The 23,009-nt window shown below is 49.7% G+C and overlaps 1 protein-coding gene across 1 annotated transcript in view; it reads right to left on the bottom strand.

Annotated features, from left to right (window-relative positions):
• The window catches only part of PLXNA2 (plexin A2), a 169,127-nt gene extending 157,681 nt beyond the window's left edge, over nucleotides 1-11,446 (bottom strand). Inside the window, exon 1 of the mRNA XM_071578509.1 lies at nucleotides 11,366-11,446. The gene's annotated coding sequence lies outside the window, so the exon portion shown is untranslated. The remainder of the gene's footprint in view (nucleotides 1-11,365) is intronic.
• Nucleotides 11,447-23,009: the final 11,563 nt, after the last annotated feature.

Raw genomic sequence — 23,009 nt, 5'->3', positions numbered from 1 at the left:
GGATTTCCAAAGGCAGAACACAACTGCAAAAGCCCTCAAATTAACAGGGAAAATGAAGCAGACAGGTTGATGCAGGAGAGAGGCCATACAGCACTGAAGAACCCTTCAGGGACCATTAACCAGCCCTTGTCGGGCCTGTCTTAGTGGAAGTGTGTGTTGGGAACTGCAATCACCACCAGCTTCATCAGCCACACAAAGGAAGCACTTTACCTCTCAAAGCCTCTTCACCCAGGACTGTTGCTCCTCTAAGTGCATCACTGGGGGCTTGATGCAATTTTTGACAGTGTATGGAGATACCTGAACCCTGAGAATGGTAAAGTCCCTTTATCCCTGCCCAGTCTGCTTCACAAGGCATGACAAGTGGCCACCACCTACAGAGACTGCAGCCACAGGGACAGCAGCTGACTGTGGACAGAATCTCATGTGGGCATCAGTGCCCAGGGGGCTCCCAGTGTGGGCAGCCAGGTGCCCCCAGCCTCATGTTCTGAGGTCCAGCCAAGGATCCCAAAGCCTGGAGCCATCTCGCCTCTGTCCCACCATCAGATGAACATCATCTCCTCTCCCAGAGTGTTTGGACATCAATGTCTGCTTGAGAAAGTGGCTCTTTCCCATTCATCAGCTCCATGCTCCTCTGCCCTGCTTTTCAATTTCAGAGCTCTGGCAGATCACTGATTAATTCAAGCCTGTTTAATAACCCTTCTGTTTAGATGAAACAAGCTGTCTTGTTTTCTTTATTTTCAACACTAACTCTTGTTTCTTTGCTAAGGATCTCTGTCATTTAGAAACTTCTCTCTCTCCAACCAAGCTGATAATAAAATGGAGAAAGCATCTGCTTACATCCACATCTGACATCAGCCAGAAGTTACCAGGCTAAAGAGGGACTGGATACTTTGATGGATAAGACATCCTGAAAACCTGGGCTTGTCTTGCACAATCAGTAGCTCTACAAATCCCCGGATAGCTCAGGGCAGAGCACAAACACTGGGACAGCAGGGACAGCTCTGGAAAAGATGAGTGAGAGGAAGGGAGTCAGGTGAGCTGGAGCACCCAAACTCCTCACCCAGCTCATTCTGCACCCTGTGGGGGTGGAAAACATGCCATAAAAAAAACCCTGGGAGCTGTTGCTGCTGCAAGTTCTGTCCCACGCTGTGCCCCCAGCGTGGCAATCGATTGGCAATGGTCAGGCCAGCGCAGAGCTCGCAGCTGCTCCCACCACCATGACTGGCCTCTCCCCTCTGGGGGACCCCACCTTCACTCTGTCACCTGCTCTCCCATTGCACCCTCACCCCAGAGGGTGAGGCACCATGACCACTGCCAGTCCAAGCTCCTTCCTCCCACCCCCTGCCCCATCCCACCCGCAGCCCACCAGAAATCCAGGCAGGAGGAGGAGTAACAGACACACAGGGGTCTGACTCCTGATGGGAATGAGTTGGAACCTCTCAGCTGTCTCCTGCTTCTTTGAATTTCAAAGCTGCACTTGTCTGTAGAGCAACTGAGTCACTTCCTTCCTATATCCAGCCTATCGGACTGGATCCAGCAGTGCCCGGAAAACAATAAATCCTTCAAGGGCTTGGAAGGCCATATTTCACAGGAATGCAGCGAGCCTGGCTGCCTGGAGAGCTCCTCACACACCCTGTAATCCAACACTGCCCCGTGGAAGCTCTCTCAGCCTGGCCCCAGTCCCATCTGAGCAGGGCAGTGACCCCCATCCCAGCCACCCCCAGCTCCCCAGGGCACTGCAGAGCCCAGGTGTGCACCCAAACCAACACCACCTCATCCCCCTGCCTGGATGCATCACTGAGGGGATGACAGGGTGAGAACTGACAATGGAATTTCCTTGATTCCATAAAACACACAGAGGATCTCAGAGGGAGAGAAGCTGCAGCTGAGGTTGTTGCAGGACTCCACAGTTCCTTTGGCAGACCCAAAGCTGCAGCCACCAAGGAGTTTGCTCTATAATCACACCAAAGCAAGATGGGAGAACCAGTGCAGGATGGGAGAATACTTTCAGATGGTTCAGTTTTACAAGTGCAACCACAAATTGGTCTTCCAGTTGCCCAAAACATTCCTATGAAGCTCGCAGGGGTTGTGGGGACAAAGCCAAAACTCAATGATTTGAGCCCAAAAGCTGCAGAACTTTCACTGGCACAACATGGGTGAGATGTTTGGCCAAAAACAAACTCCCAAATCTGAGTTTCCACACAACTCTGAGGAAATCTGGTGATCCTGGAAAATCCAGGATCACTTCAGTGCTGATTCCATTGTCTTTTGAGACACCAGAAGCAAAGCCCAACTGCTTTACATAACAATTCATAAGACTGTTAACCAAAGGACCCCACATATATGAGAAAAAACTAAGTGACAAGGAAATTAATATGATCTCCTCCTCAGTAACAAGATGGCTAAAGCAGATAATCTGCCCAAGTGTCATGTTTATAATGGGAATTTTCAGAGCATGAAACAGGAATTCTCAGGGATGAACAAATGAGGGAATATTTTGCTTTTTCTCATGTTAAAATTTGCACTGTCTGTGATGAAAGCACTGGGGTTCTTTTTCAGATCTTGAGAGGAGAAGAAAATTAAGCCAAAATTGTTTGGTTTTCAATAGGTCTCTGCAGCTCAGATGGTGTGAGAGCAGGTTCTTGTAGAGAAGAAGAGCTTCCCAAAGCCCTGTGCCAGCAGGACTCGCACCCAGGGAGAACACACCTTTAGTAAAAGCAAATTAAATCTCATCTCAACCACTGGATTGACATAGAGCCCATTTCATACAAGTCTGCAAGGAAATGAATAGTTAAAAACCCAACACATATTCCTGAATTCACACTTAGCAGTGAAAAATTCCCTTTGCAAAGCCAGACCAATCCCACCCAACCTGTCACTCCAGAGGTTAAACCTCCCAGTGACCCAGTACCCTGGCTGGGCTTTTTTTATTTTATTTTTTTAAACAAGTTCTACAACATCCTTGGAAGGCTTTAAAAGAACCTCTCCTTTTGTTTCTGTCTTGGAATTTGCTCTAACACTTCTCAGCTCAGCCCAGGACAAGCTGTGGCCACCTCGACTTCAGAGGGTTCATTTGGTGGAACCGAATTGTCCCTGTCACACAATTTATGCCTTGAAAAGCTGAGTTGCACAAGCACTTGTACCAGCACCTTATTATATCCCAGGGGACAAGCAAAAGGGGCTCCTGCCTCTTTCTTCCAGTGAACTCTGGAGTGTTTGCCTGTGCTCCTTGGTTGCTATGAGATTTTTAAAGACAGTCTGAACCTCTTAGCACTGAACAGGCCTTTAATACAATCCCTGCTCCGTGAGGCTCCTCAGCTGCCAGAGGAGCCAAACACACCAGTGCAGGGATCAGAGCAGGGCTCCTCCTCGCTGCTGCTGTGATTAACTCTCTGAGAACTGCAGAGAAAACTTCACAACTAGGAGAGAAGAGCCTGCAGTGACTCTTTGGCTGCTGCATCATCTCTCAGCCAAACAAATTACTGTGGATGTTTGTCCATTTGGCCCTTGTAGCTTCTGTAACACAATAGATGATGTCTCTGTAATGTTAAATTGATTTGGAAAAACAGAGGGGCAGACAGCAAATGTCAGAATTAACAGAAGCTTTAAGGCAAACACAGAAGCATTTCTCATTCCAAGCTGAACTTTGAAAAGCTCTTCCTGACAATTTGTCTACTCAAGATTTATCACAGAATTCCAAACTAGTCTGGGTTGAAAGGTACATTGAAAATCATTCAGTTCGTCCCCCTGCCACAGGCAAGGACACCTTTCACTAAACCAGGTTTCTCCAAGCCCTGTCCAACCTGGCCTTGAACATTTCCAGGAAAGGGACCTTAAGGTCCTTTTCAACCCAACCCATTCCACGGGTCTAGATTTTAGCATCAAATTTAAAACTTGAGAGGACAAATTTAAGCAGAAAAATATTTGAGCCAGTTAGGAAACCTCCAGGCACGCTCCCTTTTCCTCCCCACCTCTTTGCACTTCCATTAAAAATCAAAAGGAAATTCACAGGCTTTTTTTTTTCGTTTAAATAACATTACAGGCAGTGACATAAACCAGCAAAGGCAGGAAATATGATCATGAGGGCACTGCTCCATCCTCTGCTCCTGTCACTGTGACTTTTTGGGGACTTGGCAAAGGAATGAGTAAAGGAGACAGCCGCAGTGTTTTATGGAGTTGAACTGTAACATCCCTGTTAAGCAGCCAACTTACCATTTCTCTGCTCTGACACCAATAAATCTACCCAGCCACGGGGAACAAAGCTCTTCACACAAACTGGCCACATGTGAATCCCTCAGATTTGGCTACCTGGGCAAGCACCCAGCCCTTTGGGGTCTGCCACGTTCACCACTGCTTTGGGAATATCCTCCAAGAAGTTGGAAATGGCTCATTTCAGGAACATGACTTGGGAGGTTTGAACCCTGGTACCAGCACACCACAGCACCTGCCTTCCCAACTGCTGATTCCCAGAATCTCATCTTCTCATTCCAACAGAGTAAACAGCCACTTTGGACTCTTCAGAAAACCTTGACAAGCCAAACCCTGAAAGCCCAGAAATCAAGAAGAGAATCAAAAGAATTCAAAGCCTCATTTCAAGTGCTATTTCAGTATTAATCTCAAAAACTTGGAGCACGAACTCACTTTTTGGAAGCTCATTCCCAGGTTAACCAAGCAAAGCAGGAACAGCCTCTGCACACCTCCAGGTTTCTGCCCCTCTCTTGCTGGACACCCAGTTTCCCCCAGTACAACCAGTGCCACGCGCCGCACACGAGGGATCGCCCCGAGCTCTCACCCGCTGCCATGAAACCGCTACGGAGGAAGAACTACACATAAATCTCCCCGGGAGGCATTTGTTCCCAGGCTCTCTGAGCCTGGAAATAACACGAGGAACTTCTTCCACGCTGAGTCAGGGTGTGACGGCGGCTCCAGGACCGGCCGCGCTGGATGCGCTTCCTTCCCGGCGCGCGTCACGGGCGGCAGAGCCGGCGGCAGCCCAGCACTGCCCCGCAGCTTTCCTGTTTTCCCCAGTGCTGGGTGACTTCCCGAGACATGGGACAGGGAAATGGGGCTCCAGAGCTGCTGCAGGAATCAAACTGCTGGTTAGCAAGTGTTGGTAAGAGCCAGCCAGGAGCTGAAAGCAAAATAAGCGGTTTCCTTTAACCTGCCCTGATATACACCAGGAATGGCCTCTCCAAGGACTGTGACTCCACCATCAACCATCCCTCCAGTAGGAAAATGGAATAAGACTTCCCTGTGCATCCCAGGGGGCTTCCCCCCATACATCCCAGCGATCCCACTGCTAAGCCCCGAGTTGAGGCCACTGCTCCTGCTCCTGGAGAGCCCTCCCAGTCCCTCCAGGTCACACAGAGAGACAGATGCAGCTCTCCCTGCCTGTGCTTGCTCCTCTGAACAGTCTCCTGCTCACATGTAATTTTCCTGGTATAAGTTCTCACGAAAGCTTCTTCTGCTGGAGCAGCAACACCCTGTGCTCCCACCACAGTAAGTGGCTGGGCTGTGAGCACGAGTGTGGTGTTACACGGCACTGGCACCCACCGGGAGAGCTCCCACTGCTCCCACCAAGCCTGACTGACCACTGATCCAACACCCACTCACCACATCAGGAAGGAGCCTGCCCTTCCCATCCCTCTCCCAGGCGTGAGGCTCCTGCTCCTGCTCCAGCATGGAGCCCCCACCGTGTCCCGAGCCCAGCTCCAAGCCCGCTCTGCAGCGGCACAGCCCCGGCTCTGGAAGGGAACAGCGGCGGCAGCGGGAGGAGACGAGGTGAGAGGTCAGTGTAATATTTACTCAGACATCACCTTTCACTTTTATGAAGTGGGGAAATGGTGCTGGAGCAGGAAAAGGGCTGCAAGGGACGTTCCTGCCTGGGAAGCCACTGGAACACCAAGAACAACATGCAGCTGGTCCAGAGAGGCAGGACCTTCCCTCAGACCCCAAAAATCACTCAGGGATGGGCTCTGGACTCTTCCCCCCTGACTGCCATCTGTCCTTCATCAGAGGGGCAGAGGGAATATTCGGAGCAGACAGGAGCTCTGAAGACCCTCTCCAGGTCTCCTGGGCTTCAGGAGATCCCCAGCCAGGTAGAAGGGGTCATCCCTGTGCACTGGGATTTTTAGGAACTCACAGGAGACACGGAATATGGGGCAGAGCGTTAACATATCATCAGCTGGATAACAGAACTTCCACAGAGGACCTCTCTTTCTTGGAAGAACTATCTCCTTTAGCAAGTGGTGAGCTGGAACTGAGCATGCCTCTCGCATGGAGCTGTGCCAGCCTGGACAATGGCAGGGCTGGTCCCAGGGCAGGGGCAGGGTCCCCCTACCAGTGCCAGGCAGGGAGGAGCAGCACCAGCTGCCACGCTGGCACAGGGGGCCCTGGCTGGCAGGGTTTTCTCAGGCTCACTATCGTTCTGCCTTTGGAGATCATCTGGACTTTTTTATAACGTGACTCTGATGCCTTTTATCTCCTGCTCTGAATGCCATTTTAGCCCAGGCAAAGCAGGATTAAATTTTCATAATACGATACATTTATCTTGCTTTTCAGCCCCCCCATCGTCACCTCCCAGTTCGATTTCATCCAAACAGAAGCTGCGATTACAGGAAGAAACATGAGATGGGCTCTCTCTGATAAGGGGGGGAGGGCACCCCTTTCGCAGCTCCCCATCCCTGGCAGCCGCTGCCAGGCAGCAGCCAGCACTGTGGTACCCAGCCTCAGGCTGACAGCATCACTCAGCCCCTCCGAGACACACAGATGGATCAGAATTCTGACTGAAAACCACGCAGCAGATTAGGTGCATCACTGACATATGTTGCATTCACGTGTTTGGGAAACTTGTGCTTTCTTGGTGAAGTCCTGCTAGAGCAGCTCCCTTGCTTGGGTTCAGACACGGCAGGCAGAGGAACAACAAGCCACACAAAGACGGGTAGCCACAACCAGCCTGTCTTGGCAGGAACGTCTGAAAAGCCCTCAAATCCTCCTGTCCCACTTCCAGTGCTGTGGCAGCAAAGCTCCGGGTCGGATTTCCAGCTCCTGTACCCCATCACCCAGAGGCTGCACCTCGGCACAGCTTTGCCCATTGCTGGGTTTACGTTCATTTTTCAGTTGGATCCAGACGATCCCCTCTAGTGGGATGAAGAGGAATTTCAAGCCCACATCCCACTCCCATATCCCCCCAGCTCTCTCTGTGCCGGCTGTGGGGCCCGGGGTGGGTCGTGGGCTGCCATGGAGAGAGCCAGCTCGCAAGTTACTCACCCCATTTTCCACAGCCATTCAGGGTGAAGCCAAACCCAGGCAAGGTAGGAAGAGCCAGAGAAGAGAGAAAAACGACAGCAGACATCAAGGATAAATCTCCTTCACAGCAGCAAAGGGGATGACTTCCATCACCACAGCTTTGACAATAACATGTGCCCTGGCACACGTGTCTCACCAGCGAGTCTGGGCACTCCCTATAAATGAGGGCTGGAGGTGTCGCGGCCACCCTGTGACACAGCAGCACGTGGGAACGCAGCCCGAGGCACCCGCAGCCCATTTCCCTTCCTGGCACTAAACCACCCAGTAAATACATATATTTTCACTGCAGAGAAAGCCTCTGAACGCGAGCCCCGGGCGGCCGCCTCTGCCGCCCAAGGCCAGCACGCTGCCCTCAATTCTGCTTTTGTTCCCGCTTTGCCTTTCATCCCGGAGGCTCCCGCTGCACTTCTGCACACAAAGAGCCCGTGGCCTCCTCGGACCAACACGCACAGCACAGCCGTGCCCCTGTCCTGCCGTGCCCGCGGAGGGAGGTGGGCACCCCATTAGCAGAGCTAAGGAGGTCAGCGCGGGATGCTCCGGGTGATACGGACACAGCAGGTCCAGCCACCAGCGCCCGTGGCTCAGCCCCAGGAAGAACTTGGGAGCACCTTTTCCCCCCTGGTTCCCCCTGCCCTCCCCTTTGCTGTTGTGGCGGTGGCCTCCCAGCCAAGCTGGTTAAGAGATTAACACTCTAAAAACCACATTTACTCTAATTAGCCATGAAATCTTTGTAACTAAGTGAAAAAATGTTTCCCTTGAGGGATTTTTGTCCATTCATCACTGTTTGAATTGCAAGGGAGGGGGGGGAGGAAGAGAAAAGAGGGGGGACGAGAGAAAAAACTCTCAGATCTAATGAATTAATAGCAGAATGCCCTGGGGGAGAACGGGCTCCTACACAACACGGGCACCTCAAAGGGGGCTTTTCACAGCTCGCCGAGGGGACGCTGCTGAATTATTTCGAGTTAACAGACTGTAACACAACGCTCTGCTCCCGTACGAGCCGGACAGTGCACTCCACTCCTCCCTTCGCTTCCACAGGGATGGACAGACGGACGCGGTGCCCGGCCAGCTGGGAGCCCCTGCCCCGCCGACAGCCCAGGGAAATTGGGCTCTGCTGGCAACACCCACCAGTGCCCCCCAGTTCCTGTTTACTGGGAAAAAAAACATTTCAGAGTTAGGTGGGAGGGGAGGCAGAGAATCTTGCCACAACTTAGGCCCATAAATATTTCATATCGCTGGAAGAAGAACGATTATATCCCTGCCAGCACTTTTCTTGTGTATTTTAAATGTGTCACCGCCTTCTACTTTCTCCCCCATTTGTGTTTCTTGTAACAGGCCCATGAAATAAAGATTAGCTGAATAATCAAGAGTGTTTAGAAATGTGAAGGGGCCTGTCTCAGGAGCACTGCACGCTCAGGTTCATCTTTTTTCTCTTTTTCCCCCCCCCTCTTTTTAAGGATGCCAAACGCAGATGGGGGAGCGCAGTTTTCACACGCCGTAAGAGACGGGCGGGAGCGGAGCCCGAGCGCGCAGGGATGAGGAGAGAGGAGAGCACACGCTTCCCCATCAAAAATGACAGCCCCAACGCCGTGTGGAACAGGGGGGCACTCTCCCCCATTACATATTTATTGTTCAAGCTGCAGAGGGGCCAATTAAAACAGCTTGATCACTGCCGTGTTCAAACAGACGCGGATGTGCTCGGAGAGGCGGGATGAGAGAAGCAGGTGTGCGCTTTCCTCTTGGATACGGCGCAGTCCGCTCCTCCGAGAGTCACAAATCAACCTCAGCTGAACAAAGGTAGCTCTGCTCCCACACGAGAGCCTTGTGTTGGCACCCAACAGCCAGCCCAGCTTTCCACCTTGAGCTTCTCACCACATACCCCACGCAATTTCTAAATATCAGCTCTTGCTTTCTTTCCTAGTTCAACTTTTCACAGAAGCTGCCTACGGCATGAGACAGTCTGCACCTACATCTGCCCTAGCTTTTGGGCAACGATTCCAAGACATGCTCTAGACTCCCACATTTAGCTGCAACAGGAGTTCCCAAAGTAAGTTCTGGAAAGCCTCGTAGCCGTAGTTAAATTGGAGATGCCGGGAAGATACTGCAAATCACATGTTTCCCCGAGACACCACAGGGTCTGCACAGCAAACTGCTCCAAATGTCATTTCCATTTAGCTGCCTTGCAAGCCAATTTGTCACATACTAATGCAATTTGCTGAAGAGAGTTAAAGAGCACAGGGCAGGAGCAGTCAACCCTTTTCCAGGCTCCTGCAGCCTACCTGGATCTACATGTTCCCTTTTGCATCCAGCTGAAGGTCCCTTCTGCTGGGAAGCAGGGGAAGCTCAGGGTTAATGCAAAGAACAAGACACAGCATGGTAAGAGCATGGGAAAAGCTGTTTCCATCATATTGGTGGATTATGTACAGATCTTATGCAGCATCTGTTACCTGTTTCCACCGCACAAACTTGTTACAAGCCAGGGGGAAACTCCACAATTCATTACATCAAACACCACCATAAAGACTATGAGGGCTAAATTGGGTTACTTTATCTTCTTGCAACAAGAGCTGGGGATATGGTTAGAAGAGTTGGGAGAGATGACTGGTTTGCTAGATAAGCCATTTCACAACAGACATTGTACGTTCATGTTACTCATTGATTGCACCAAGTTTCTCAAATCAAAGCTGTCTTATCTGGTTCCTTGCGCCAACCCAAAATATCACATTTAAGCTTTGACGGTCCTCAAAGTGACAACAAATGGCAAAAGGACAGCAATAAAGACCAAAAAACCCCCACTGAATTTTAAAGGATCTAACACCTCTGCGTTAAAGGTAAAAAGCCAAACATCTGTTCTGAGAATGGCACAGATTTCCTCCAAGGCATCTGTCTCTCAGCTGTAAAGTAGGTCATTTGATTTAACTTTGAGACACCGTTATCAATGAAGCCATCCAGAGCAGGAGAGCCGAGACCATGTCCCCAAGTCAGCTGAGATCTATTAAATGAATTCAAACCACCAGCAAAGCATCAAGTGCTCAGCAAGTAACAGGGGAACCCTGTCAGCAGCGGGCTTTACATCATGACACTCTGCTAACTTCACATTCTCTCACCTCCAAGCTTGAGGCACTGGTCAAAGATATACTGGGTTTCTTCCCCTCTACCACTTACTATTCACCTCACTTAATATTCACCTATTGACTTTCTGATACCCCTTAGAACACAGATTAATTGAACATCACTCACTTCACCTCCAGGAACGTGCAAGTATTGGCCATAGCTTGAATGGAGACAAAGCCGGGAACGTCTGACCGTGCCAGGTTAAACGGAGGTCACAACCGGAGAGGACAGCTCATATAGAACAGCCTCAGCTGTCACCAACACCCACCCACAGCTCCGGGGATGGAGAGACTTGGACCATCACCCAGGAGTTGGGATTTCCCTCAAGGGAGCACAAGTGCATTTGCCATCATTCCCCTATTGCACCTTCCAAAAAGGGTTTTGAAAGGATTTAGGCAAGTTTAAATGGGGATTTTATTTCTTTCCCCCAAAAAATTCAGGGGTGTTTTCAAAAAAGTCCCTCCTTTCCCACAGGAACTTTTTATGGAGATGAGTTTTTCCCGGTGCATTGGCCGCCCCAGACCGTGACAGAGCGGTACCAAGCGGCCGCAGAATTAACGAGGAAATAAAATACATCGATATATGTAACGTGTGTGCGCACGTAGAGCAGCGGGGAAGGGAGCGGGAGGTGGATTCCCAGGAACAGAGAGGGTCGGAGCGGCTCCTCCATCCCTTCCGCAGGCAGCGCCGGGTACCTCCATCACCCGCGGGCAGCGCCGCTGACCCCGCGCATCTCGCAGGGCACGGCCGGGACCGGCGCGGCGGCGGGGCCGGTGCCACCGAGTACCACCCCACTGCCTGCAGCCCCCGGTGCCACCCGCCTCGGGCACTACAGCGGGGATCAGCCCAAACCTCCTCCCCGCATCCTCCATCGGGGGGATGCCCAGGGGACACCCCCCGCACCCCGGCAGCAGGAGCGCCCTCGCCATCCAGCGCCACTCACCAGCCCTCGCAGCTCCGGTGCCGCCCGCCTCCCGGGTGCCGGCTCCAGACTCACGGCGCGGGGATCCACGCGCCCCCCGGCACCATGGAAATCCGGGGCCGGGCGCTCCGCCGCTCCCCGCAGCCCCCTCCGCCCTCCCCCGGCGCGGCGCGGCTCGGCTCGGCTCAGCTCCGCCGGCCTCTCATGCCTCCGCAGCCGCTGCCCGAGTGCGGCGGCGAGCCCCGGCTCGGCTCCGCTCCGCCCGCCCCGGCATCCGCCCGCCGCCCAGCCCGGGCGCGCTCCCCGCCAGCCCCGCGCCCGGGCGCGCTCCCCGCCCGCCGCCGCCCCCGCGCCGCCCCCGTTCCCCGCGATTAACTCTTCCCCAGCCGCGGAGCTGCGAGCGGGGCTCGGCCCCCCCACCCGCCTCACCTGCGCCCCCCGCCTTCCCTCCGCCGAGCCGGGGGAGCCACTAAAACAAAGCCCCAAAGCGATCCCCGAGCAGGGCAGCCTCAGTGCCGAGGGATGCGCGTCCCGGCACCCGCACAGCTGCCTCTGCAAAAGCTCCCGCACCTGCCCCCTCAGCTGTCCCACCTTGCGGGGCTGTAACCTCTCCATCAGCGCTGGGAGGGAATGGAATGCGGGCTGCTGCTTTCTGTTCCCAGCTCTGACCGCCCTGGGCACACCTTACTGCCAGTTCTGGTGGGAAGAGTGACACCTGAGCTCTCCATTCCTCAGTTTCCTTGTCTGTGGAAGGAGCTGCCAGCCTGGTTTTCTGCCAAGGCCAGGTCCCTTCCAGCAGAGCCAAAACTGTACACGTGCCACACAACCACTGAAGCCACCGACCTTCACACCTCCTGGCCTGCCAAAAGCTGTCAGAGCCCAACCACAGTGGCCATGGCCAGCTGGAACAGGGTGCCTTGTGACCACTCACTGCTGGGAACCAGGGGAGCCCATGCTGGGATCCAGTGGTTCACCACAGAGCCTCCACCTGGCCTCCCCCTGCTGGCTTAGCACAAGGGAAAATACCTGGAAGCTGGAGGGTACCCAAAGTGAGGAGCATCTTCATCCACCTCTGAGCTCCACTGGTTATCTGTATTGACCCACAAGGGTTTGGGAATACCTGGGATTGGGCAGGCAAAGCCAGCCCCAGTGCCACAGCAGGACAGCACAGCCACACTGCCCCAAAAAGGTAGGAAAACCATGATCCAGCTGACCCTGCCCCAGCAAGGGGCATGGGAGTGATTCTGAGTGCAACTGGTGGAGGGAATCAATACCATGATGGATTGCTGTTTGCCATATCTTGTCATCAACAATTTTTTAACAATTTATCTATTACACATTGGAATAGTTGCCAGAGAAAATTAGAGCCATCATCCTGGTCCTCTTCCACAACCTTAGCAACAAAACAAACCCAATCTACTCTTGCAGTTCCTCTCCAGCCTCTCTCACCTCTGCTGCTGTAGCACAGCCACTGATGCCTCAGTGCATCTTCCAGGCTCAGCCCAGGGAGGGACACCCCTGATGCAGTGCTTGGTGCATGTCACAGCAGGACCCTGCAAGAGTGGGGCTTTTTTGGGGGAAAAGACAGTTGCAGTCAGTTTTGCTGCAGAGAAGGTTCAGGAACCCCTTGTGCACAGGTCCAGCAGGGAATGCTTTGCATCCCACTGTGCTTCCCTCCCTCTTGGGAAGGCTGTAAACCAGCTCCTGCACTGCCCCATCTGTGAGAAAATGACAGGTTGGCTTTCCTGTGTGCATCCCCATCCCCAACACATTTACCATCCTTCAGGAAGGATTTCCTTTCCAACAGCACCTGTACAGCCATCAGTGGAGCATGGATAATCTCCCTGCACAGCACAGCCAAGAGCCCAGACCCACTCCCACGAAAAGGGTTCCCTCAACGTCACTGCAGTGCTGGAGCTGAGGACTTTGACATCCTGGAAAGATCCCCAGGTTGCAGTTGTTTAGCTCAGGAGAGGAAACAGAAGATACTCAGTGGATGGCAGCATTGGTTCCCGAGCAAGCTTTTCTCTTTCCTGTGCTGTTCCCAATACAGTTACTGTGCTGCACATTCACAGCAAACAGAACCAAATCCCATCACAAAACTCATCCTTGGCCAAATGCACATCCCATTAATGCAATTCCTCCTTGTGCAGAAGCCATACAGGTCAGGTCAGAGTGTCTCAACACCCCTTTCTCCCCTCTTTGCAGGCCTGACTGCATCCTGTCTTCTGTTTATTATTTATTGATGGCCAATTATGTTCCTGTACAGAGAGTTTGTCTCCAGCTAATTACAGGATTACTCAGCTGGGGAACAACCCCAGACTTGCAGTGCAGCTCCTGCACAGGGCATGTGAGCAACGGGCTGTTCCAGCAAGTGGGGAGCAACACAAAGCAGGTGGAGATTCACCCGAGTTTGTTCAGGTGATGGATGAGTTGTCTCTGTGCTTCAACTCTTACCAAGCCCTGTGCTGAAACAACTGCTGGAGAAATCCAAGAGTATCCTGGAACAGGACCACCCTAGGAATTACACCGTGTACCTGGGAGCATCCAGGTATGATCCTTCTATGGATATCTGCATTCACCTTTCCCTGGAAAGGGTGACAGGCCTAAGTGCTGGAATTAAACTCTGGAGATGCAACAAAAGGAAGGATCTGGTCTAATTTAGTCAAACACAAATGGTGACAGATATACAGAGATGTACAGTCTCTGTCCACAGAGCCCCACAAAACCTCTGCACACACATATGTACAGACACTCACAGTGTCACTGTGCAGAGACATGGATTAAACAGCCAGGAGAGCAGATCCTGGTCCATGCCTGACATCCTCCTCTCCTGAGACCCAAGCACTGGGGACAGATCAGACCCCGGGAACCAGCCACTTCTTCAGCAGGAGGTCACTGACACACAACCACAGCTTTGGAGAAGAAACCAGGAGCTCAACAACCACTGGCCAAGCAGGGAAGATCAGCTAGAAAGACACCTTTAAACTTGATGGCACACAACTTCTCATCCCCATTTCCTGATGGGGAGTTACACCGAGCACCCCTTTTCTGCAAGGCAGGATCTGGGCTGCTGATGACAAAGCAGTCTTTGAGCAGCTGGTGAAGCAAAGCAGCAGTGAAAGATTGGGCTCTGCTCCGAGCCTGTGTATTGGCAATTTCTCTCTGTCCTCATCTTTGATAAACGCCCTCACTTCAGAGCGTGGGGTCATGAATCTGCCTGAGCCATGTGAAGTGAGGAGCCTTTCAACCCTCCCAGCACCCAGAGCTTCATATTCTCTAAAAGTCCTGGATAACGTGGCTTTAGATGTTGCCTCAGGCACTTCTCTTGGTGCCCACAGAGGCAGCAAGACCCAACATCAGTCTTTGCTCTGCATTTGCTGTTCCCAGGGTAATAAAATATGTTCAGCTCTTCCCCAATATCTAAAGCAGGAAAACAGCGGTAGGAAAACAGCTTGCCTTTTTTTTTTTCTTTTTTTTTTTTTCCCATTCCTTGTGGCTATTTAGGACATGGAAAGCACGTCCAGGCCTCCGATTTGCAGCTCGGAGCAGCTGCCGGAGCTGCGCGAGGCGAAGAGCACCATCTATAGACACCGTCTATAGGCACAGAGTGGATCGCGCAGGTGCCAGGGCTGACAGCTCCCGGTGACTCGCAGCAGATCCATCCATGCAAAATTCAGCAGAGCTAATAATTATTCATCCCTAATCACTACAATAGAAGAATCATAGGCAGTTATTTAGAAATTATTGTTTCCACTCCGTTATTACTTATGACAGTGAAAGGAAGTATCAGATAGTCAAACCCACATGTATATGGGAAGCTGAGTGAAAGATCAATGGGAATTTAACCAGCACTTTACACTATTCTTTCTCTTTAGAAGAACCTTGTCAAATAGTTTTTTCTCTCTCTACTGTTCATAATACCTTCTTGGGAAATAAAAGGGATTTTTCTTTTCCTAGCGCACCTTATCCTCTCCCTTCCTCAGATTTTCTCATGCCTGTGAGCTTCAGTTCCTGCTTCTGTATCCCCTGGTTTGAACTGAGCTGAAATTAACTCAGAAAGGCTTTTTCTTTCTAAGACAAACTCTGGTTTCATTAAGTGCAAGGGCAGGAGAACAGAAAGTCTCTGAATCCCAAGTTACAGAGTGTCTTGTTACTGTCAGAAACACAATTGCCAACAATGTCTGTGCTGATGTTGTGTCAGAAACTCAAGGTGCAGACAATGTGCCATTTTTAATCATCTTCCCACAGCTAAGAGCTGAAATAAAAGGGATCATACAGAGAAGAGCACAAAAATAACCCTGCAAAGATACCAGTAACAGTTAGTGATTTTTTCAAAACCCCAAAACATAACATGAAAACATTGGTCATATTGGTCCATACCCAGAAGTAACTGGATCACCTTCTCCCAGCCCTTCCTTTGCTCCACAGTGTGAACACCCAAGGTCTACACACCACTCCCACCTTTTTTTTTAAACAAATATTCTGCTGCGTCCTCCTGTTTCACACTCCTGAAGCTACACATGCTCCTGGCAGAAGAGGTTTTCCACCTGAGTCACAAATTCAACAAAGGAGCCAAAGAAAGGTCTTCTGAAGAGTTTTTCAACTCCTTGTGGCACTTTAATCTCACTGTGAAACACAACTGTGTTCAAAAGTGTCACCAAAGTGATCTGTGAGCCCAGAGCTGGCCAGAGGCCCCAGAACAGACGCTGGGGCTGGCAGGTGCCCAGGAACAGGGAGCAGAGCCCTTCCCTGCACATGGGCCATGGGACTGGGCATCCAGCCATCACTTTTGGAAGTGTTACCCATCCCAGCTGCTGCCCCACGATCCAGCTGTGCTGCCCTGGCCCCCAGAGTGGCCCCTCCAGCTGCCAAAGCATTGCCTGGGGCCAGGAGCTGCTCTGCTGGAGCCTCACAGGATGCCCAAGGCCAGGCTGCACCTCCAGCCCTGGGCTGTGATTGAGCAGGGTGAGCAATTACAGCCCATCGAGCCAATTATTGACCCTCTAATGAAGGAGTCTCCGCACAGCCTTCGACAGGAACCAACAGCCCAGCATTTCCCTGGCCTGTCACAGCCAGAGTTCACAGGCTAACGATTTCCTAAGGGCCAAATGCTGCTCTGACACAAGCAGACCCATCTCAGCATCATTCTCCAGGGAGAAGGGGACATCTCCCTGCTCATGGGTTACTCCTGAGCTGCCACCAGCACCAGCCCTGCCTGCTCCATCTCCAACCTCCTTGTGTTCAGTGGCTGAAGCAGATGCTGCAAGGGGGATGGTGGTTTTTCCTGTCATTGGTTTGTCTACATTATTAATTACTTACTAATGATACTGTTAGAACCAAATCCACAGTGCTTGGGGCAGCCTTCAAAGATTTCCCATCTGTTGAGGGAAAAAAGCCTTTATTGCTGTGAGCTGCAGTCAGGCACAGGCCAAGGCACATTATCAGCATTATTCTGAGATGTGATGATCAACATGGTCCCATTTCCCACCATCTCCATCCCAGGCTGTAGAACCCACGGTTGGGAGATCAACATAAACCCTGAAAAATGCCAGCAGGACCCACTGTGACACAGATGTTCATTTAAGGGATGAGTATCCAAAGGAGGGGTTTTAACAGAGCTCTAATTGAGCTTTCCCAAAATCTCTACATCTCCATTTCCTCAGGATCTGCTGATGTTGACCCTGCAGGGTTCCCTCTTCCCAGGCTCACTGAAGGGGTGTCTTGGGGGAGAAGTATCTACACAATTTAGTTAAGGTGGTCAGTGTGATTAACAAGCTGGTTTAGCAGTAAATCTCCTCTGCACATTCACTGCAGCGTGTTCATTGGAAATCTTTAGTTCCTTCATCATAAAGAAATGAGTATTTCAGGCTCCCTGTCCTAATGAACATAAAATACAGAGCATATTGTCAAACACGCTGTGGCTCTGCCTTTTATTCCCCAATAATCTTTTTAATTCTTCTGCAGGCTGTGTGTATGACTAACACCACCAAACTGAATCCAGTCCAAACCTCAATGATTTTTAAACCCTAATTTCATCTCTTTTTTACCTCTTGTTGGAAGAAATTGAGATTTTTTTCCCTCCTGCATAATAGGTGGGAGGGGGACAGAGCTGGAAATCCTTTGGTTAATCTGCTGCTGTGAATTCTGCAGTGTGTTTTCTAAGTGATGGAGGAATGTGGAGTTTCAAGCCTCCTTATTTCATTCTCTTTTCAGGGTTTCTTAGGTGTTTTTTTCAGGAAAGGGAGGGGACAGAGTTGTTCACAGCCAAATGCAAAGTCAGAAGTTTGTAAAACTTCTCCTCAGGGAATTCAGACAAAACCAGAGAAAAGCAGAAGAGGCGCAGGTTAATTTTAAACATTCTTATCAATCTTGATAAAATCACAATGAATACAGACTGATAAAGGATAAAAACATCAAAAAAAGGAAACTTCAAGAGCACCAACTTTTTAATTTACCTCCTAATTTCCATCTTACCTGCTTCTCCAGCTTGTCCTTCCAGCTCTCTCAGTGCATCAGATGTGAGGAAAACCCAGTTCCATCTCTGCAGGGAGATGTTCTGCTGGAGACCAGGCTGGCCAGGCACCCTCTTCTGCTTTTCCTCACCACATCTCCTCTGCAGAGCCACCTGCCAGGAGGTAGAGAAATATATATCATATGGAGTGATTTATTTCATGTGTGTCAGTGATGACTGGAGAAAGGTCTTGGGTTTAATTGATGTATTGGATCATGTATGATAAGTGTATCCAGGGAGTTTTCACATCACAGATGTATAGAGAGGGACCTCCTCTGGCTCCTTTCTTTGCCTCAATACCCAGCAAGGGGCCCAGGAATATTGGGGGATTAATGTCACAACAGAAGGAAAAAGTCTGCCATTCAATCTATTTAAACATTTTATTTCACCAGTGCACCAATTAGACATTCCCTGTCTAAAGAGACCAGGGATTAAAGCAATAGCAAGGCTGAAAAAAATCATAATCTCTTTGGAGATCTGTCTATGGATGGATCTTTTCTCTCAAATGATCAAGGAAAATATATGAAATTGAAAAAAAAAGACCTCTTAGAAGTGAACTTTAGGGCTATGTGAATAATTTCTGTGCTCTCTTTCATGAGCTGCTTTTCCTTTCACTGGCACCTTCTCCCTTGCAGCCCATTTGCATTCCCTTAATTAAGGAGCTGGCAGTGCTGCAGACACTGCTCTCTGCCCTCTGAGGGGTCTGGGTGAGACATTTCAGATGCTGAGTCCAAGTGCTCAGGGCTGGGAGAGGTGGATGAAACCACACTCTGCTCCAGGGTGAGCAATCCCAGCTCATGGTGGGACCAAACCTCTGACCACAAACCAAGGAACCCTCCCCACAGTTCATACCAGGACCAGGGAAAACCATTGGATTTCCTTCAAGGACACCCCCAAGAGCCCTCATAGGTGGTCTCCACTGAGCTGGTGTGACTTAGCAGGCTGGTTTCCTTTTAAATAGTTTCCTTCTCACTAAAGAAGGACCAAAAGCACCATTTTTTCCCCTCAAAAGTCCTCTCAAGGTGGTGACAATGGCACCTTCCAGTGCCAGCCTGGTGGGCTGGTACCTTTCCTGATTGGGGTCTGGGATGAAGTCCTGGGGAATAAAAAAGACTAAAACACATCTTAGGGAATAAAAAGAGATTAAACTGCCTGTCCAAACCAACCCCTGTGTCACTCTTGGGCCATGAGTGACACCAGAGACATCACCATGTGGCTCCCAAGCTGTGCACCTGCTGTTTGCTATTTAAGCAAAGCAACTCAGGGTTTCAAACTGATAGGAAAAGACTAGATTAAAAAAAAAAAAAAAGGAGACCAAGTGTAATGGTTTTCCCCACGACCTACTTCCAGCTCCTGTCTCTTTATTTGGATGAGTGGAAGGTTTAAATGAGAAAGTTTTCCTTGGCAAACACGTATTGGCAGTGGAATGGGCCCAGTTAAATATACCCAGCCCAGACACAAGCAAAAGGCTGTTTCCAATTAGGAACACTCCTATTTTTTTGCTGTTCTATGATTTCTGATGTTGCTTGGGCCAGAGGTTTAGCTCAGGGACAAGGGGGGAAAGGGCAGGGGGAAACCAAATATGCAGATTTGCCACATCTGATCAACATCTCTGAGTTCCTCAGCACCGCTGGCGCCGCAGCATCCTCAGGCTCCAGTTCCTGGGGCATCTCAGGGCTCCAATCCTTTCAAGTTACTCGTGGTCACTGTAAACACAAGCCTAGAGCCCATTTCTCTGTCACATGCCCATGAGAGCAGTGCCCTTGCCTGGTGTTTGGCTGGTCCAGGGGCCCTCACACCCCTTGAAGGTGGCACCAGAGGGTTCCCCATGAGGACATGACCCTTCCCTCTCTCATCTCTCAGGATGCAACTTCTTTGCAGAATTCCTTAGTCTAGAAGTAATTTAAACTACATTTAAATAAGAAGAGACTCGAGCAGGCTATCCATAAATTTGAATATCTTATTTTAAGATTATTTTATCCTTTATTTCTTCTGTGGCTCTGGACACCAAATGGGAGAGATACTGGTGCCCATTCAGCAGGTACAGCACTGGCCATGAACAAGTGAGAATTTCCTTTCTGTTAAAGAGGCTTTACAAGAATTACCCCAACATGCTGCAGTGAATGTGCATGGAAGGATCTCAGCTGGGTTATATCCTGCATTGATAAGCTCTGGGCTGTATTTCATTACAAGGTATTTCTCAGTGAGAAGCAGGAGAGCTTCACAACCCCATCCCTCGCAGACAAAGAAACACCAGTCATTAACAAATCCAAACAAAAATAATAAAACAGAGCCAGAAAATCTGAATGTGCTTAATGCTGAAGAACAAAAGAAATGGGAACCATTTGTTACCTAATAAAGGAACTGGAAAAGAAAGTCTTTGACAGTAAGGGAGGACGATTTGCTCTCATGGGCCAGTGAACATCCAAATATATACAAGCTGTTCGCAGCAGACTGATTGCAGCTAGGCCATAATGCCATTGTACATGCTCTAAAATAAAAATAAAAGGGGGGGAACCACTACCACAGAGAGGTACTTCAGAAATAAATCATGGTCTATTCATTAAACCAGATTATTTTAGTGAAATCTATTTTTCCCCACTTTCTTTATTGCTTTGTTTTCTTTTATGTTAATTTTGTGTCTGCTTGAAGTTGAATTCCTTGATCTGCAACATCTTTAATTTCCCCCCCCCCCTTCTCCTCTTACCAGTGAAATGAATTCAAATCATTTGCATTTATTGCAGTGAACATCCAGCCTCATCTGTAGCCTTTAGTCTGACTGAATTGCTTTTCTGCTTCACAAGGCACACAGTGGAAGCTGCAGCGTGCCCCTCACCACTCCAGCGCCGCCAGAAATAATCTACTTGGCACTTCCATGTTGCTGCAATATTTATCATATTGATCATCTATAAAATAAATAAGCAAAATTATATTATTGGAAGCAATGAGCTGATGAACCTCTTGACCAAATCAATCACTTGGCAGAGACTGGAGAAAAAGCAGCAGTTTGCTCTCAACTGTTTCCAAAGTCAATTTTCCTTACAAATAGGTTTCTCATCAACCCAAGCACCTTACAGAGGGAATGTGTCCTTCCCCTAGAGCTCCTTTGAAATTATGTGTATTATATATGGATGCTACAGCCAATCTAACTTATTTATAACCATACACTTCCCTTTCTCTAATTAACATTAAAAAATACTCGGTTCATTTCATGGATTTAGCTTAGAAAGAACCAGAATACTCAGAGGGGATCACAACACATGGCAACAGAGCTGGCTTCAGACTAGGCCCATTTGTTTAACTAAATTGGTAAAAATTATGGATATAAATATAGAGAATTTGTTCAGCTTGTATTACATGATCATCTCCTGTGCTACAGAAACAATATTCCTTCTGCAATCCTATATGGCAAAGGGAGAAGTGCTGGAAACTGGAGACTCAGCTTCAGACAATATGAAAACTGACCCCAGCAAATACATCATTAAACACTGAGCTTGTTCCAAGCAGGTCTTTGCAGCTCTGAAGCCCCAGGTGCTCCATTTCTCCACCAGTTTCCAGATCCACAGTCTCTTCCTTGGAGAAACTGGCTCTGGATCAGAGAAGATGGAAATGGCTAAGGGGGCTTAAAGAGGATGGAAGGGGAAGAGAAAACACATTTAAACTGAAGCACAGGCATTCTGTGAACTCCAGGAGATGCTCCACTGCCTTGCTAAATAGAGATGGACCTGAGCACGGGGCTGAGTGCTCCAATTTGGGTCAAAGCAGAGCAGTTGGGGCACACTGAGGTGGGTGACAATTGTTCCGGAGTGTTGTCACCAGCTGGGACACACCAGGGTCCCTCACATGGGCTGGAGCTGCTCCTCTCCCAGTTCTAGCAGCTTTATCAGCAGCAGCAGATGCTGCTGCAGTCAGATGGAAACAACACAAGGAACTTTCCACATGGTGTCTAGTCAGAGAGGAGAGGAGCTGCTGGAGCCTGGCTGGGGCTGTGGGGGAATCTGCTGCAGGAAGCAGGCACAGGAATTCCAGGTCAAGCTTTCCCTGCTGCAGTGCCATGGACACCACAGTCCCAAAGCACTTGGGGTGCAGTGCCAGGTCCTGGTTGTGCCTCTCCAGCTGAGAGCTGTTCTGTCTATTTTATTGACAGACAAGTGAAAGATTGAGGTGGAGAAGCAACAGCAGGAGGGGTTCAGGCACGAGACGAGTGTGAAAGTCTTGGCAATAATCTCCTTGCATATTCTGTACTTGTAATCTAAAGCCACGGGATTCACATTTCCTGTAACTTCCAAGTTGTCATGTTCAGAAGCAGCATTCACAACACACCTCGAGTGGCAATACCAAAAGGTTTAATCCTTCTTTCCCTGTCCCTTTAAACCTGGAGCATCAGCCAATGAACCATGCCAGACCCTCACGGGGTCACCAAGACCCAAACCCCCCCTCCCCTGGTGTCAAACTCCCACTAATGATCTCAGTTCTCATCTCACACAGTCCACAGCGAGGGAAAGAATTCCAGGAAAATCAGCACGATGGTGGAAAGACTCAAACTTATTGATTCCTGTATCAGATGTACACAATAGCTGTAATTAAACACCATGTAGACTCTGTGCTGGTTGTCTGCCCTTGGGTTTGTTCCTCAAATAAACTGCAGACAGACAGACTGTTCCCCTGGTTGTGACTGCAGACTTGTGGAGGATGAATAAATTAATCAAGCTTACCTCTCCTTGCAGGAAAGCCAATTGAGCTGGCTTTTCAAAGGATAACTGCTATAAAACCCTGCATAAAAAGGGGGGGAAATACAGCTGGGACATCCACATTGGCTTTTTAACAGCTGTTTGTAAATATGTCTAATAATTCATCCTGTCAACATGCTCACTTTTCCATTACAAGGAAATATTCAGAAATGGTATTCCCAGTGCTGATGGATCCATTTCCTTAATGAAATCCACATAGTTTACTTTACAAAGTTTAATTGCTCAAAGAATGGGTGTCAGGTTTCTGTAGTCGACCTCCAGCCCTGAAATCCTTCCAGCTCCCATGTACAACAAGCAAAGAAGTTAATGGAGCTTTTGCAGCAGTGGCTTAGGAGCTAAGCCACCTTTAAGCAATAATCCCAGCAAATATAGATGGAGATGCTGGAATCTCCTGCCTTCT

The sequence above is a fragment of the Pithys albifrons genome, chromosome 28 (assembly GCF_047495875.1).
Source record: "Pithys albifrons albifrons isolate INPA30051 chromosome 28, PitAlb_v1, whole genome shotgun sequence".
Lineage (NCBI taxonomy): Eukaryota > Metazoa > Chordata > Aves > Passeriformes > Thamnophilidae > Pithys > Pithys albifrons.
Note: the sequence above shows the minus strand (reverse complement) of the source record. Positions and strands in the feature narration are given on the sequence as shown.